General features: G+C 34.3%; 1 long non-coding RNA gene across 1 annotated transcript; it reads right to left on the bottom strand.

Moving 5' to 3' along the window:
• Positions 1-350: 350 nt before the first annotated feature.
• Positions 351-1256, bottom strand: LOC121793983. The gene is made up of 2 exons (XR_006049210.1): positions 1112-1256; positions 351-995 (listed from the first exon to the last, which is right to left on the bottom strand). It is a non-coding gene; the product is annotated as an uncharacterized LOC121793983 (long non-coding RNA).
• Between the last annotated feature and the right edge of the window lie 16101 nt (positions 1257-17357).

Raw genomic sequence — 17357 nt, 5'->3', positions numbered from 1 at the left:
AGTCGAATCTAGCCCTTAAAAACATGTAAAATATGTGTTTGTCATATATACCATGTCCCAAGTTACATTATGATTTTCAAAATGAAATTTAAGAAAACGATGTTTAATGAAATAAGTGGAGAGAATAACATGGTGTGGACAATAAATTAAAGTGATTGACCAAAAATGTTCATCCAAGCTATATCCGTAATCAAAATAAACTGGGCTTGTAGTTAGGAATTACTACGAATAAGTAAATACAGTTTACCTAATTTATTCTCCTTCCTTTTTCCTAACCCTACGAATTGAAGCACATGCAACAATCTTTCTATTGGGCTAAATATTTAAATTTTCCAAATCAAGAACACAAATAAAATCAATAGAAAAAAGATTGTATTATATGTAGCCTACTTTTCACAACATAGGCTAAGAAAATAAGTTTACAAGTCCTTGTCACCTCTATTTCCTAGCCTATGCTAGAAATGTTTACCTTTTTGGTATCTAGATCATATTCAACTCATTGAAAATACAATAAACTTTTACAACCATATGAATATATGATCATGAATTTTGAAAATACATTAAACTTCAATTGATTCACGATCGGTCGTGATCATCGGTTCGAGCTTTTTTTATTTTATGGCGTTGCGTGTCGTCTTGATCGGTAGCGATCGAGCGGAAGATTGATTCGATCTCAGCCGGTTGGGGGCTTTTTCGCTTCAGTCTCAGCGGCGGTGGGCGGGGCTTCGTTGGCGCGGGCGGGCACTCCGTGATCGGCGGAATTCTGTGATCGGAGGAGGTCGGAGTTTTGAAGCCGTCTTCGTCGTGAGAAACTGTGGCTGCAGCTTCACCGCTCTCGTCTTCTTTCTTGTCGATTTGATCGGCTTCGAGATTTACTCTTCCTTTCTCTTCAACGCCAGTTTGAGTAGTTTCTGAGATGCTGAATTTCGCTTTTCTCTCAACGGATAGGGAAGAGACAGACATCTTCCTTAGAAATGGCGAAAACTGGTGGATTTCTGAGCACATAGAGAGAGAGAGAGAGAGAGAGAGAGGAATTGAAGATGATAAAAGGGAAAGAGATGATAAATAGATGATTCTAGTAATTGAGAGTGAAACCAAATCATGAACTAACCATATTATTTGGCAGTTTGTTGAAGGGGATTTATCGCAGTCTTGTGTGGTTGATGAAATTCTCGTCAGCTTGGAAGAAATTAATGAGAGAGAGAAACAGTTGATGCGTTCAAACAGTTGTGCACTAACACTCATTATCAACATTAATTAATTCTGTCTCTCTCTCACACACACATAGTGAGAAAAATAAAATAAAATAAAATAAAAGCAAAACAGTCCAAAATTCTCCATTTCTTTAGCACATATCCATATATTAGCCAATCAGATTTATAATTAAGGGATTTATGTTTCCCAATTTTTATGGGGTCTTTTTAGTACTTTCTTTGTCCCATAATAATAAGCATTTTTTACTTTTTAATTTAGTCCATAAGAATGTGTATTTTTTTAATTTAAAGAATTCTCTTGATAACAATATATAATTAATCATTTTTTTTATATCTCTTTTCTTTTAATAATTATGTATTAAAATATGTATTCAACTAAAAATGTATATTCTTGTAAGACCGATGAAGTCTATCATGAAATCAACTCTTTGGTACAACTTGTACGCATGTGGTATGTTACCCGAGGTTGCCATATTTTTATAAATAAAGTTAACACACTATTACTCATTCTTATTTATAGAATATCATAAATGTATCACTAATATACTTATATATGCGCAAAGGTTCAAATTAGAGATTATGTTTAACATAAGAATGAGTTGGAATTTTTAGTCTTTTGATCATGAAAATTAACGATGAATGTGGGACTTGCTGGATTAGTGCAACATCAAAGTACGAATAACATAAGACGCTAAAGTTTCCTTTAGTTTCATTTTTTCTTGAGTGTAGTTAATTTCACATCGAATGTAACAAAGTGATAAACTCGTTGGACTTTTGTAATTTTTGATTAATAGATTGATGTATTTACCGTCAAGTTTCATAGGTTGAATTTTGTTTTTGCATCAATTATACACCAATTAGTTATTTTGATGAGTTTGTTGAGTATTAAAGGGGAAATGGCCTAAAATGTGTAAAGAATAAAAAGTTCTTCGTTTTCGCAAGAGCTTCGCGTGAATTTTCCACGCCTTAATCGGAACCATATAGAGAAAGTTATGCCCATTTTACGAAAATTGTGAGTTGTCCATAGAGTTTACGCGGGTCGGGTAGAAAAGTGTCGAGCCATTCTAGAAAATTTACGCGGGTTGGGTCATTTCTAACCGAAAGTTTTTGGTTTGGTATAAATGTGTCGAGTCATTCTAGAGAGTTTACGAGGGTCAGGTCGTTTCTGATCGAAAGCAAAGCAGGTCGTAGAAAAGTGTTGAGCCATTTTAGAGAGTTTACGCGGGCTGGGTCGTTTCTAACTGAAAGCCACGTGGGATGGGCAAGACAAACAGAATTGTTAGAGCACCCACAATCGTGTTCTCGCCAACGAGCACGGTTGTGGGCTCATCCCCACTTTTTCTGCCTGCTCTTAGGCAAGGGCACATCGCCCACAGTTGTGCTCTTCCGCAAAGACGAGCACAAGGGTCTCACCATTCTATTATTCAATTTAAATAAAAACATTTTCACAAAATTAAAATACATTAAAAATACCCGAAATAATATTACAAAATACATTAAAAATTAAAAATTACATAATTAAAATCCTAAAAATTAAAATTTTCATAAATAAACTCCTAAAAATTAAAAATTACATAATTAAATTCGTAAAATTAAAAAAACCACTACTCGTTGCCGAATTTCACCAAGATGTGTTTGATTAGGTCTTCTTGTAGCTCAACGTGGGTTCGGGTATCACGCATTGTGTGCCTTGTTTCGATACTCTTACCCACCGTCGTATGCACACCTCGGCGTGGGGGAGACCTCGCGGTTGAGCTTCCGGTTTCATCCTCGTCGTAGAAGCTAGCCGCCCTCGGTCATTCGTCAGCTATAATCATGTTGTGTAAGATAATACACATGTACATGATGTCGGCGATATTATTCACGTACCACAGCCGAGCCGGGACCTTCACAATGTTGAATCGGGCTTGAAGGACCCCAAAGGCTCTTTCGGCGTCTTTCCGCGCGGACTCTTGACGCTGCGCAAAAAGAACCCGTCTCGGGGCTTGCGGGTTGCTAAGCGTCTTCACGAAAGTTGACCACCTTGGGTAGATACCATCAGCGAGATAGTAACCCATGTAGTATGTATTTCCGTTGACAGTGAAGTCGATTGCCGGTGCTACACTATTCAACACATCATTGAAGAGGGGTGAAGAATAGAGCACGTTCAAGTCGTTGTTGGTTCCGGCAATGCCGAAATATGCATGTCAAATCCACGATGGATGTAGCGGCGAGTTGATCAAGTTGGTTGAGGAGGAGGGGCGGGGGTATTCGCTGCGACATATGCTTCCTAAGCGGCACGATGTTGTTCGTAGTATTCTTGTTCTTCGCGCTCCGCTTCCGCAATGAGATGGGTGAAATCCATTTGATGTTTTGAGTGAGAGATGAATGTGTAGATTAGTTGTATGAAAAATATGAATGAGAGATGAATGAGAGATGATTTGATGTGAAAAATGGATGATGAATGTATGTATTTATAGATGATTTTGGGGGAAAAAATAAAAAAATACAGAAAAATGGGCAAAAAACGGGCATTTTTTTGGATTGAGATTTTTTTTTATTTTTTTGATATTATTTTCGATTTTTAAAAAAATAAAAAAAAAGATTTCCCAACGGATATGCCGTTGGTCAATCACACGCTGCCACGTCGCCTGCTCGCTGGCACGGGCGTGCTCGATGCATCGAGTAGCGCCGTGTCAGCGGCGCGAGCGCAGCGGCGGACACCGTCTCCGTGCCGCTGGCACGGACGGACTGACGGACGGTGGGTTGCTCACCGTTGTGAGTGCTCTTATAGCATGCCCTATTTTTAGGCGATTATTTAGGACAGTAAAAACGGACCCTTCTAAACTTTACTCACATCCTAAAGAAGAGAATACATATCTACGGCGCGAAGGATTCGATATCGGACTTCTCCAATTATTCCATGGAGTGAAGACTTGGGTGTAGTTAGTTTAACCTTTAATTGTTTTCATCTATTAGTTATTCGATTCTTGTTATAAACATGTTTTGCGAAATAATTCGTATAATTCTACTATAGATACATTGATTTCTATGCTCTATTGAGTTCCATTTTCTATGTCTTAGCTCGTATGCTTTTACATTTATTTGACTGATCATTTAATGTTCATTTGCTACAATAATGCAAAGATGATTAGCTTAATTTGATAGATGAGTAATTCATACATTAACCAATAATAGTCAAGACACTTGAATTTTTGAGTGAAGAATTAAATCCTAGAAAAAGGTTAGGAGTTGTAATTTAATACTAGAAGGAAACTTCGATTATAATGGCAATCTATAAATTGTGTGCTTGAGAGAATCACGGTTTAATCTTCGTGATAGCTTAATTATTTATGAGACCCTAGCTGGCATAATTTGGAAATTGATTGAGAGTAAAAGAAGTGTTATCAAACTCATAAGATCATGCTTCTTTTATTCTTGATTTTTATCTTTTAACTGATTTAATTTTTATTGTTTATGTTTAACTTTTAATTGAACTAGAAATTAAATTTTTAGATTGTGTAGATAGTGAAATCGGTTGCTCCATATACCCGTGGATATATTTCATTCTATACTAGAACTGTATTACTGAATAGTTAGTTAACTATGAAAGCTACAAATTTATATGTTCACTACAATGATTTTAGTATTTTTAATTTTCGTGATAAAAATTAACTTTTACGTTCATTCACTTTTGTGTACATATATTTACTATATGAAAAATGAATCATCAATACCATTTAACAAATCAGCCGTAATGAAATAATGAATGACTCAACGCTACCTAATCCCTAACCATGGAAAATATCGGTAGGGGCCGATTCTAGTTCTACTAATTATTTATTTTATCAGTTGAATTAAAATTGGTCAGCTATCGGAAAGGTATAGACTGTATTGATTAATTATTCCCGTGGACCCATTATTATTAAGAATGACAATTTCGAAATTTGACTTTGATTAATCCTCTTGCTTCTGTAGTTGCTTTATTATTATCGATTATATCCTATTAAAACTAAAATACTTTATTTATTATCACATTTAATATGAAACGTTTCTGAAATAAAAATACTATCATCTCTACTTTCCATCTCTTTTACTTTATAATATTTTCTTTATTAACTCGCAAAACAACACCACATAACAAAAATCAAACATTTCATATTTAATTATTTAATAGGAAGGATGTATTAATTCCAGTGCCGAAAATCAAATATTTCATATTTAATTATTTGTTTTCATATATTTTTACAATGTTTAATTCCATTATTATTATTATACGTTATGATATAAAAAATCATTATGCATACATATTTTATGAAAATAGGAGTATGAATTTTCATGATATAGCTAAAAAAAGAACCCATTCCATTGTAAAATGGGTGGATGGGCCGATTGGGACGGGAGAGGTATATTATCGTGTTAACCAAATGAGTTCTATATAATTTTTCAAGATAAATTTCGTGAAATATTACCGAGTTTTTTTTATGAAAATATTGCCGAGTTAGATAAAAAAAATATCAAATCAAAGTAACACAGTATAAGTATATATATTATATAACGCACATAAATAGATAGCATATTATCAACATTAATGTCGAATATGGATAACGTGATATATACCACAGTACATTAAATTTGACAATATGTGAGTGATAGTTTACATTCAACTTTATATTTTGAGGTGGCAATAATACATAGCTTAAAATATGTTCAAACTAGCTATATATAATTTGGTTAACTTCAACCATTGACTCTCTGTCTTCACTCACCTAAACAATCAGTAATATTCCTTCTGTCTGCGAATAGGTGTCCGTTTTTTCATTTTGATCCGTCCGCGAATAAGAATCTCGGTTCATAATTACCATAAATGGTAAAAAAGTCTCACATTTCACCAACTCATTTCACTCACATAGTATCATTTAAAACTAGGATTATATACACGTGAGACTCATATTCCACTAACTTTTTAATTTCCACCCACTTTTCTCAACATATTTTAAAACTCATACCGAAAAGAAATGGCCTCCTATTTGCAATACGGAGGGAATATGATTGAGTTAATTAACACATAATATCTATAGATTACAAAAAAGATAATAAAAGTATATGTAACGGTGTTTTAAATAAAAGATCAATTGAATAAATCTGCATAATGTAATTCATCTCCACGACCGTGAAAAAGAAACTTGACCAAGTTATCTTGATAGCTCAATGGATTCAAATTGGACTACTATACTAGTACAAAACTAATTAATTATCGGTAGGCATTAAACCCACTTAGTTTTTCGCTAAATTGAGGAGGGAAAAAACAATAAAGAGAGCAATTTATTGATAATAATTGTATAAAAGCTAGTGGAATCATCTAGAGCAAACCTGGATCAACTGAGAAAGCTTGCGGCTGTCACATTAGGGCTGACAATTTTTGACACGACACGATAATCTGACACGAATCCACACGAAATTATTGGGGTTGGCTTATTGGATCCGTGTCCTTATCGGGTTGACCCATTAAGAACCCGATAATTTCGGGTTGGGTTCGGGTCGGATGCGGGTCGGATACGGGTAACCCATTAAGAAATAATATTATTATTTTTATTATTATTTAAAAATATATATATTACTTTAATTTTTTAATTTCTTATAAATTAGGTTTAAATAGTATAAAACGAATTTTAATTGTGTAAATTAGGTTAAAAATTAAGGTTTAATCGTGTAATATTAGGTTTTAATCGTGTAATATCAGGTTCGGGTTGTTATCGTGTCGTGTCAACCCATATTATATCGTGTCGATAACGGGTTCGTGTCGGGTGCGGGTGGTGTTCGGATTTGAAGGTAGCATGCCGGGTTCGTGTTCGGATTTACAGTTTCCTTAACAGGTCGGGTTCAGGTTAGACCTTATTGGGTTGGGTATTATCAGGTTGACCCGATAACGACCCAATCCGCACGATTTGCCAGCCCTATGTCACATTGAATTCCAGTCAAAATAAATTAATAGCCATTAATTATAATTAAATGTACACCCCAAAATAAATTTTATGCATCTAAACCATCTCCAACCATGTTATGCACATGGTCCTTTATGAACAAAGTTTAACTAATTATTCCTGGCTTAAAATTTGAATATAAAAAAGGTCCCGCATTAATGACGTCAATTAAGATTGTTCTGTTATTGAATTTAGTCGCATATCACATTTGACCGATATCAATAAGTAACAAAATTCGATGTTATTAACTCCCTCCACGAAGAGATCAGTCAAATCATCCGTCTAATTGCGAGGAAATTACACTACAAATACAAAATATTTCATCATTATTTAAATTAGTACAAAAAATTTTAAGTTTATATAACTAGTTAAAAAAGTTTCATTAGTTAAATCAATACATTCCGTTAAATTTTTTTAACATTGTTTAAACAAACAGCTATTAAGGTTAGTTTTGTTCTTTAAAAACTAGCTAAGTTTGATGCCCTTCTTTAAAAACAAAAAGTTTAAAAATACCGTCTAGTTTTTTGCTATATCAAAAACACTGTTTAAAAGTTCCCATTGCATATGATATACTAGTAATCATCGAAGGTTTGCTATTTAAAAATTCCCCAATTGATACTGAGAGTAAATACTATAGCAAAACACCTTTAAAAATTAATACTACTTTGAAGCCCCTTCTTTAAAAACAAATATATCATAATAAAGTTGAACTTTTAGTTATTTAAAAGGCGTGCAGAGGTTCATCTTCCTCAATTTCCATCAAGAACTAAAAAAATCTTAAGTGACAGTTCGTCTTTCTAAATTTCCATATAACTAAAATAATTTGATTGAAAATACAGAGATTGTATTCAATGTCGAACTAATTTTAAAGACCGAACTAGAGAAAAAATCTTATCCACCCTTTATTTTAATCTAACGGTTAATTCATTATCAATTACTATATCTCATTTGTTTATTCAATTAATATTACAAAAGGGTTTTAATGGAAATTCATAATTCATACGGTTATTGCTTTACCATAATTCATGCTAAGTTAATTAAGGAAATTGGATCAACATTATTGTTGGAACTGAATTTGCATTCCACTCGAGCAATCTCTTCAGATATCGTCAATATATCAATCACAATCTTCAACAAATTCTATATCATCGTGAATCTGTATTCCATACAGAAAATATTAACGACAATCATGGGACTATCGTTAATTTGCATTCCATACAATCACAATCTTCAGCTATCGTCAATATTCAATCGCAATCTTCAGCTATCGTCAATCTTCAATCTCAATCTTCAATCTCTTTTGTATAATCGTGAACCTGCATTCCATACCATCACAATCTTCTTCTTCAAACACCTTTACGCCTTCAACACAAATCACAAGTACGGCAATGGACGACTCGAGCAATCCTTCTCCCACAACTGACTTTTCTCCGGAAGCATCGAACATACGTGGAACTACTTATACAGAAAATATTAACGACAATCATGGGACAATATTCAATGAGTTACAATCTATAGTTGGCGGCTAGCTTTTTTAAATCGATTCTGAATCATCCGATGATGAAGAAGGCGGTCCAGTCCAGGTAAGTTATATCGATATTTGACTGATTATTTTAGTGATTGATGTATTTATTTATTCTTTTGATAGTATTAGTGAAATATTGGTCATACTGAATGAACTGTTTTATTGTTGGAATGAACTATTTGTCGATTTTAGTGATTGATGTATTGATTTATTCTTTTGATCGTATCAGTGAAATATTGGTCGTACTGAATGAACTTTTTTTTTGTTTGAATGAACTATTTGTAGTTTAGTATGAAGTGTTTTGTTGTATGCAAAATCTTTGTATCATATCTTGTTTTGTATTATTTTTGAATAATCTTGTAGTGAATAATGTATGGATTTCTGATCAGATGGTCGTAGCTGTGAAATGTTTAACATTCGGAATGAACTATTATGTTGTTTGTATGAAACTTTTGAAGTAAGCTAAGCTATTTTATGTTATTAAAAATCATGGGCGTTGCTCCCAAATTGATGATTACTAATCAGGTTTTGGGAATGAAGGTGGTTGCTGAAAGTGTTCTCGTTGATACAAGACGTAGATGGTGCATGTGGCACATCATGTTTAAGGTTGTTGAAAAATTGCCCAAGAATCAGCTCCGCAACGAGGTTGGTAATCATGATGCAAGAATCAGCTTATGTCTTTGTGTCTTGATGTAATGACTCAATTTGTGAACTTCTTTATATATATGAACCCTTTTTCAGTTTAGATGAATATGATTTAAGCAAAGATAAAGTTTTTTGGCTATGTTTTTATAGTTTGAGGATGAACTTATCTAACGTCGCAATGAATATTTTGTCAGACATAATGATCTCTTTATGTTATTTTGTTTATTGATGTTTTATTTGTCTCATATAATGTTTTGTTCATCTAGCAGTAAATTTAATTCCTCGGATAACCATCTTTCTACACCCCTCAGTAGAACAATTCCATAATGTAAACTTATTGATTCATTATGTATTGTAGACGTTTCATCAGGTAATCACATTACGTTATCTTATAATAATCTAAGAACTGCACTCGACCAACATATCCATATTTTGATTAATTTTAGCTAATAATAAAAGAAGTATTTAGCCTATTCGGTTTATGGTGTACGTGTATGAACTTATCTACAAGTTCGATGAATAGTTTTTCATCCAATATGATCTTTTATTGTTATTTTGTTTAATGTGGTTCTTGTTTTTGTTTATTTTCTTCAGTTATTCAATTTAGTTTAATGTGTTCTGATATGTACAATATACCATTTTTAGTAAATCATTGTTCTGAACAGTTTTGTTTATCTGATGAAGTTTATTTGTGTTTTTGCCGAACCAAAGTAGTTTATCCAATAAATTTATGCATAGAATTACTTAAGACTAAATGAAAAGATTCTTCAATAATGGTGTAATATCTGTTCACAAATCATGCAGATAATTGAAATCCGTGGAAAAAGTAGTGCCAATTTCATATTTACGGTTGTATCTCTACCACAAAACACTAACAAACTATGACATCACTTCTTTATGTTATCTGCTATCATTTTTTCAACATCAATGTGATTGCTTTTGCTTGCCTCTACGTAGTATCCTGTTGTGATGAGCTTGTTGTGGAAGCATTCGTGACTGATTATTGCATTCATCAAAGCTGAACAATATTTGGCCCTCAAGCTCTGCAGTACTCATTCGCTTATTTTTTTAGCCCACAATTCCAATATTCAACGCACTCGCCTTTGTACACCACAATCTTCAGTATTAGTTGCTGTCCTCCATGGCATTGCCATTCTCTCTATTCTGGCAGAGGATATTGTTTTGCATTATTGTACAAGGCCGATCTGTGTCAAATAGTGACAGAAAAACATTCTGTGCAGACACAACAACACAGTTCAGAGATTTATGATTTCTTGATGTACGAAGAAAGTTCTATAACAAGTCTAGAACACTAACCAGTCTCTGGAATGTCACCATAGCTCTTTGTAAGATCGTTATTAAACTTTTCTTGTGTATCAGTTCCAAATTCTTCTTTGTCACTATCAGCAACACTAATATCCTTTTGAAATGAGGCTGTTGTTTTCTCTATGTACAACAAGTTCAAAATAATCAACACGGGACATAACAAATCTATGCAATACATCAAATAACCAAAATAAGAGAACAAAACAACAGTTCATCAAATAATCGGTCCACATCATCAAATAATCATTCAACATCCAGTAACATACATCACCAAACATCAAGTTATATGACACATAGATCATAACAAAAAATACTTCAGCATATGTTAACCAGAATACATAATATAAATACATAATACTTCAGCTAATGTTGACAAGACTTCATCTTATAATTGTATACATTCAGATCACATCTTTAAAACCTTCACCCAACACAACAATTTTGGACAGACTTCAACCGATTCTGAAGATACTTCATCTTATAAGTTGATAAGTTCATTTACAGCAGTCTAACATACTTCATCCAACAAATTCACCCGAGTTTGAATGAAAAATAAGAACTTTAATCAACTAAATAAAGCTGAAAACTGTGAACAAAATATAAATACATAATTCTTCATCTAATGTTGACAAGACTTCATCTTATGATCGTATACATTCATATCACATCTTTAAAACCTTCACCCAACACAACAATTTTGGACATACTTCAGCCGATTCTGAATATACTTCATCTTATAAGTTGATAAGTTCATTCACATCAGTTCAACATACTTCATCCAACAAATTCATCCAAGTTTGAATTAAAAACAAGAACTTTAATCAACTAAATAAAATTGAAAACTGTGAACAAAATATATATTCCAGAATTGGGGTTAGCTCACCCGAAATGTTTGGTTCAATCCGGTGTGGGCTAGAATTTGAACTAAATTACCATATACACTGAACTAATTTGAAGTTCTGGAACGCGATTTGCAAAACACAGAATCTGAACTAAATTAAGAAAAGAACTAAACTCACCGGGACCGGATGAAGTTCTGGAACGCAACGACCGCTCATCTACAACCAAAATGTTAGAGATTAGTTCGAATGGATTTGGTAGACTGTAACTATTTTTTAAGACAACGAATACCGTTCAATTTGCTCTGCCTCGTGTCCACCATGGTGAGAATCCGTAGAAGGAGGGCTAGGGTTGAGAAATGGTACTGAAACGGCGAAGAAGAGAGTGGGGGAAAGCTGAAACGTCGAGCGGGAAGTGGAATGGGAGAGAGTTTTACCCTAATTCAGAGCATCTCCAATGGTTCTGGACAAGCCATAGGCCAACCATAGGCTAGCCACAACTCCTCCTGCCACATCATCAGCACTTAAAAACTCCTCTTGTCACATCATCAGGACAAGCAATAGGCTAGCCACAATAAACAAAATTATAAAAATAAATAATTACCAATCACATAAAATACAGAATTAAATTTACAACACAGATACGGGAAAATTCAATAATAACATTTAAATTTAAAAAAGTACATTAATTTAAAAAAATTACATTAATTTTAAAAAAACCCCCTCTTCCACGCACGAGCCCCCGCCTCCGCCTCACTCGTCGTGGTCATCGTCGTCGTCGTTGTCGCCGTCGTCGCCGCCCGCTTCTGAGCCCCCAACTGTGCCGCGGCGGCATCCAAATCGACCCGCATACTCTCGAGCATTGAGTGAAGAAACCTCTTCTCCACGGGGTCAGTTGCCGCCTTCCAGTCAGCTAAGACCTTGTACATCTAAGCCCGCGCTTGTTGACGTGAGAAGAAGGCGAGCTCGGCTGTCGGCTTGCTAATAAGGGGGGATGCCGACTGGACCTCCTGGGACCCCTGGCAAGCCCGTTGCGCCCGCCTTTGACCAACCGGGCTAGTGCAGCGAGTAAACGCGAGAGGGGACGGAAACTCCTGAACATCCTCGGGGAGGTCGCGGGAACCGCCGCTGCTGCCGCTATAATCACTGATATAGTTCAGTCGCTGCTTCTTCGGCCAGCCAGCATCGACACCTGCCCGAAACTTCTTAGAGTCCACCAGCACCTCATAGCCGTTCCAGTAGGTGAACTCCTTATAAAGCCCGGGCACGGGGAAGACTTTCTCCGCTATCCTCCTGCAGTCCTCATCAGTTTGGCCACTAGTCTGCATGCGGAGGACGTTCGTGTACAAGCCCGAAAATCGGGAGACCGCAGCCCTCATTGGGTTGCACCCCTTCCGGCACTCCTCCCTGCTGTGTGGCCTCCCCTCCGGGCAAAATTCCTTGTAGGCTGCTGATATTTTAGCCCACAGACGATCCTCTGATTATTCGAATCGAGGGGATCATCGCAAACACTCACCCACGCCTTGGACAGCGCGACGTTCTCCGCATCCGTCCACTTCCTCCGTGCCGGGCTGTCGTAATCAGTCGGCTGCGACGACTCGCCGACCACCCTCTTGCCCTTCCCCTTGCCCTTCTTCTTCTTCTTTGGCGCGCCCCAACCCCGCCCTACTCCCCCCGTTTGAACGGGAGTGTCCGCATCCCCGAGATCTATCCCCAACTCCTCTAAGGAGAAAGTATCACACCCAGTGAACTGCGTCTCCGATGGGGTCGATGTGTGCGAAGAAGCAGTCAAAAAATCAAAACTTGAACGATTATTGTCCCCCCCGGCGTCCCCTGCATCCGCGGCTGCATCCCCGGTATCATCTGCCTCCCGGGTGCCCACCCCGGCATCATCTGCATCCCGGGTTGCATCCCCGGTACCCCATGCCCGCCCGGCATCGCCGGCCTGCCCTGCATCTCCTGCCATCTCGGGCATCATCTGCTGCCAAAGGTATATGTTGTAGTACCCGGCCATCGGACCCCATCCACTTCCCACGGGTACCGTGGGAGTTTGAGACCCACTCGTCACTGTAGTAGACTCGTTGTTGTGCTCCATTTCATGTTGTTGCTCTTGTACAGAAATTAAGATAGAGAGAAAACTCGTTAAAACAAGTGGTGAGAATGAAAATGACGTGCAAATCGCGTATATATAGTGTTTCGAAAATTAAATAAAAAAAATAAAAAATCGGCTGGCTGATCGCTCGCCGATTGGGAGCCTGCAATGGCGGCCAACCGATCGGAGTGCGCTCACCGTTTTTCTCGCCGATTTGCCGCTCGCCGGCTGCAATGGTTCGGCAAGCGCCGGGAATCGGCTAGCCGGTCCGCTCGCCGCCATTGTGGATGCTCTAAGTGAAGAAGAATAAAGTAGGAACGGAAAGAGGTAGAGGGATGGAGAGAGAATAAAGTAAGAGATAAGAAATAGATTGTTTTTTTTACCAAAAACGAATAACACAGCTATAGTGAGACAGCCAAAAAAAAATATGACTCAACTACAAAGGGATGAATGAGGTATTGTACTATATGTGTACATAATAATAAGACAAAAACATCTAAATATTCTTTTTTTCTATAAGTAGAAATGCTCAAGCCACACGGATGGCTAGATGATAATACATCATAAATCGTCCAACAAAAGAGGCAAGTTAACAAAGACTAACAAAACAGAAGCACGACATAAAACAAAGGCAAAGCTATCAACACCAAGATGACCTTACGCTTTGTGAGCGCATAACAACGCCCAAAAGATACCAACGAGCAGCAAAACAGGGAGAGAGAGAAAGATTATTCTAGAAGAAACAAACCACCAAATCAAGCCCCAAAAATTCCCAACTAGTAGCAAGAAGAACTCATCCCACGCTAACTAATAAAAACCAGACCGAGCATGAAAAGAGCATTAAAATATTAATAAGACAAAACACATCTAGAAGGCCTTCTATTAATATATTTTGTTTATTATTTTCATTCTATAAATTTTCAGTGTGTAAGACACCTATATGAATGCATTTTGTTTCATTAGACTTTTTTTAAGGAGGAAAATTACAACTAATGTCACAATAATATCTAAGCTTTTTACCGTTATGACAAAGGCTCTGGACATTTTGTTTCATTAGGCTCTTTTACAATTTTGTGTTTCATTATGTCCTTCTGCTAATGCATTTCAACTTAAAAAAAAAATTAATCTCTTATTTTGAATTTGGTTGGATCCTTATTTAATAAACTTCATAATTTAATTAAGTTTTTCTTTTGTTAATTAAATTAATTTTTTATCTTTAATTTGTTTTGAAATTAATTCAGTTACAATATAGATTCAAGAATCATTAGAAAAAAATTATTCATATTGTCCATTATCAACTTAGAAATTTATTATTTTTCAATGATTCTTGGATCGATATTATAGATGATAATTTCAAAATAAATAAAAAAATAAAAAAAATAATTTTAAATAATAAAAATTAGTTAAATTTTGAAGTCCGTTAAATAAATACAGTCAAAGAATCTCTTCAAAATGCGTTAGGCATTAGTATAAATACCTAATAAACAAAAAATTATAAAAGGATTTTAAGAATCTAATAAGCTAAATTTTTAAAAGAACTTAATAAAATAAATTATATTGATATAAGGATATCAGAATGTGCTTTTTTATGATAAGTTAATGAAACTATATCTTAAAAAGAAAGTTAAACAATAATTATTATTGTTGTTATTCATAACTAGTCCATACCAGTAAACTTTTTTTAATCCGGTCCATTTTATACCTGGTAAAAGAATAAAAGTCATGCTTAATACTCTCTCCGTTCCATAAGAGTATGCTCTTGAAGGTTTTAGTTTGTAATGATGAGGTTGATTGTTCTTTTTATTTTAAAGTTAATGTAGTGTATGAAGGAGTTTTTTTTTAAATATGAGTAATTGCCCTTTTGTTTAATTCTTTATTGTCATAGATTTTTATCTTTTATTTCATGATTTAATGTTTGAATATTATATTATGCGATTTGTTTCAAATTTATTATGTTTCAATGTTGATTTGTATATATTTTAAATTCTCATATAATTAAACTTTTATTACTCATTTTATTCATTTTTAATATTGATTTTAATTTTGTTTAATTAATTTAAAATTGCAACTTAATATTTTAAAATATCTTAGTCTGCGAAAGTATGTTAATGGTTTAATTATTTAATTAATTTAAAATTGCACGTTATGGTAAATGATGAGATTTTTTAAGATGTTAATGGTTTAATTATTTAATTAATTTGTCTTTGCGAAAGTATGTCAGGATCCAGCCCACACTATGTCAAAAGTCTAGTACGTTTAAATTGTGGAGAATTTTGAATTGGAGGCCCAATAAGAAGTTGCACACAATATCTATTTTCCTCCAAATTACTGGAATTATTGGTTACGTTGCATCAAATTATTTTTTAGTTAAATTTTAATGACAATTAGTTTGAATGGAAATTTAATTAGAATCGATGAATTATAATGATATATAATCATGGTTAAATTAATTAATAGCTGCACATGTTTTGGGTATTTCCTCATTCGTGACATGTTTTGACCAGACATAAATTTTAAGAAGTTGTTTAACTTTATAGAGTAATTTTTCAAATTTGGTCCCTATAAAACGCATTTTGTACCTTTTAGGTCCATGAACTTGAATTGCTTTAGGTCTCTTGAAAATGTAAAAATATCATTTGAGTCTTTTCTTTCGTTTTTATCTAGTGACTTAAAAAGAGCACGAATGCCAAATTCATTTATCTTTATTATTTTAACCTAGAATGTCTTATTTTTACTATTCATACTCCCTTTATCAATAAAAAACAGTCATATATTTTTTTTATTTTGGGGTGTGTATAAAAAAGTCTCATCCAAAAAAAAGTTTCTTTCAAATTATTAATACTATTATTCGATCCATATTTTTTCTTCATTTTTCATACTTTATCTACTTTTTCTCCTTCTCTCTTACTCCTTTCATTCCAAAAGAGTATGCATTTTAGTTGGGCACGAGTTTCAATGCACAATTGGTGAAGTAAAAGAGAGGTAAAAAGAAAAAACGATTAAAGTATTGTCAGTGAAGAATGAGTCTCATCACCTCGTTAGAGATATAAGAGTTTCCAAAATTAGAAAGTGCACACTTTTATGGGATGGACCAAAAATGAAAGAGTGCGTATTCTTATGGGACTGAGGAAGTACTATATTTTATCTAGTTTTTTCTCTTACATTACTAATTTCATATTAAAATCTATGTCGTCCACTCATAAAATTATTTTTTTATGGTCAAATAGTATATATTATTCATATTTTTGCAATACATAATGTAAATAGAAAATAGTACTAATTCTGTTATGGATAAATTTATTATAAATGCAATATTACATATACTCTACATAATAAATAGAATATCGGCATTTTTTAATACTGACTTAGAAATATAAACTTTGTAAAGGGATACATATTTTAATGTATTAATAAAGTATAAGACAGAAAAAAAAAATAATATCAATAGATATAGATTCACATTATTTTTAGTTTTTTTTTTAATTTTTAAAGTTTAAAAATTCATAATTTAGGGACAAACTAAAAAAATATTTCATATTTTTCCATTTACCTTTTAGAGCATCTCCAAGGGGATAGGTAAATGGAGATGTAAAGTTAAATAACTACCATATTTACCTTTTTTTTGCATGAAAAATCATTCTTCAAGGGAGAGGTATTTGAGAAGGTATTATACCTTTTCCCATTTTGAAGAGGTATCTTTACCTCTCCATCAATGGAGAGGTAAAATCTTATAACTACCATATTTGCCTTTTT

This window comes from Salvia splendens, chromosome 3 (genome assembly GCF_004379255.2).
Source record: "Salvia splendens isolate huo1 chromosome 3, SspV2, whole genome shotgun sequence".
Taxonomy (NCBI): domain Eukaryota; kingdom Viridiplantae; phylum Streptophyta; class Magnoliopsida; order Lamiales; family Lamiaceae; genus Salvia; species Salvia splendens.
Note: the sequence above shows the minus strand (reverse complement) of the source record. Positions and strands in the feature narration are given on the sequence as shown.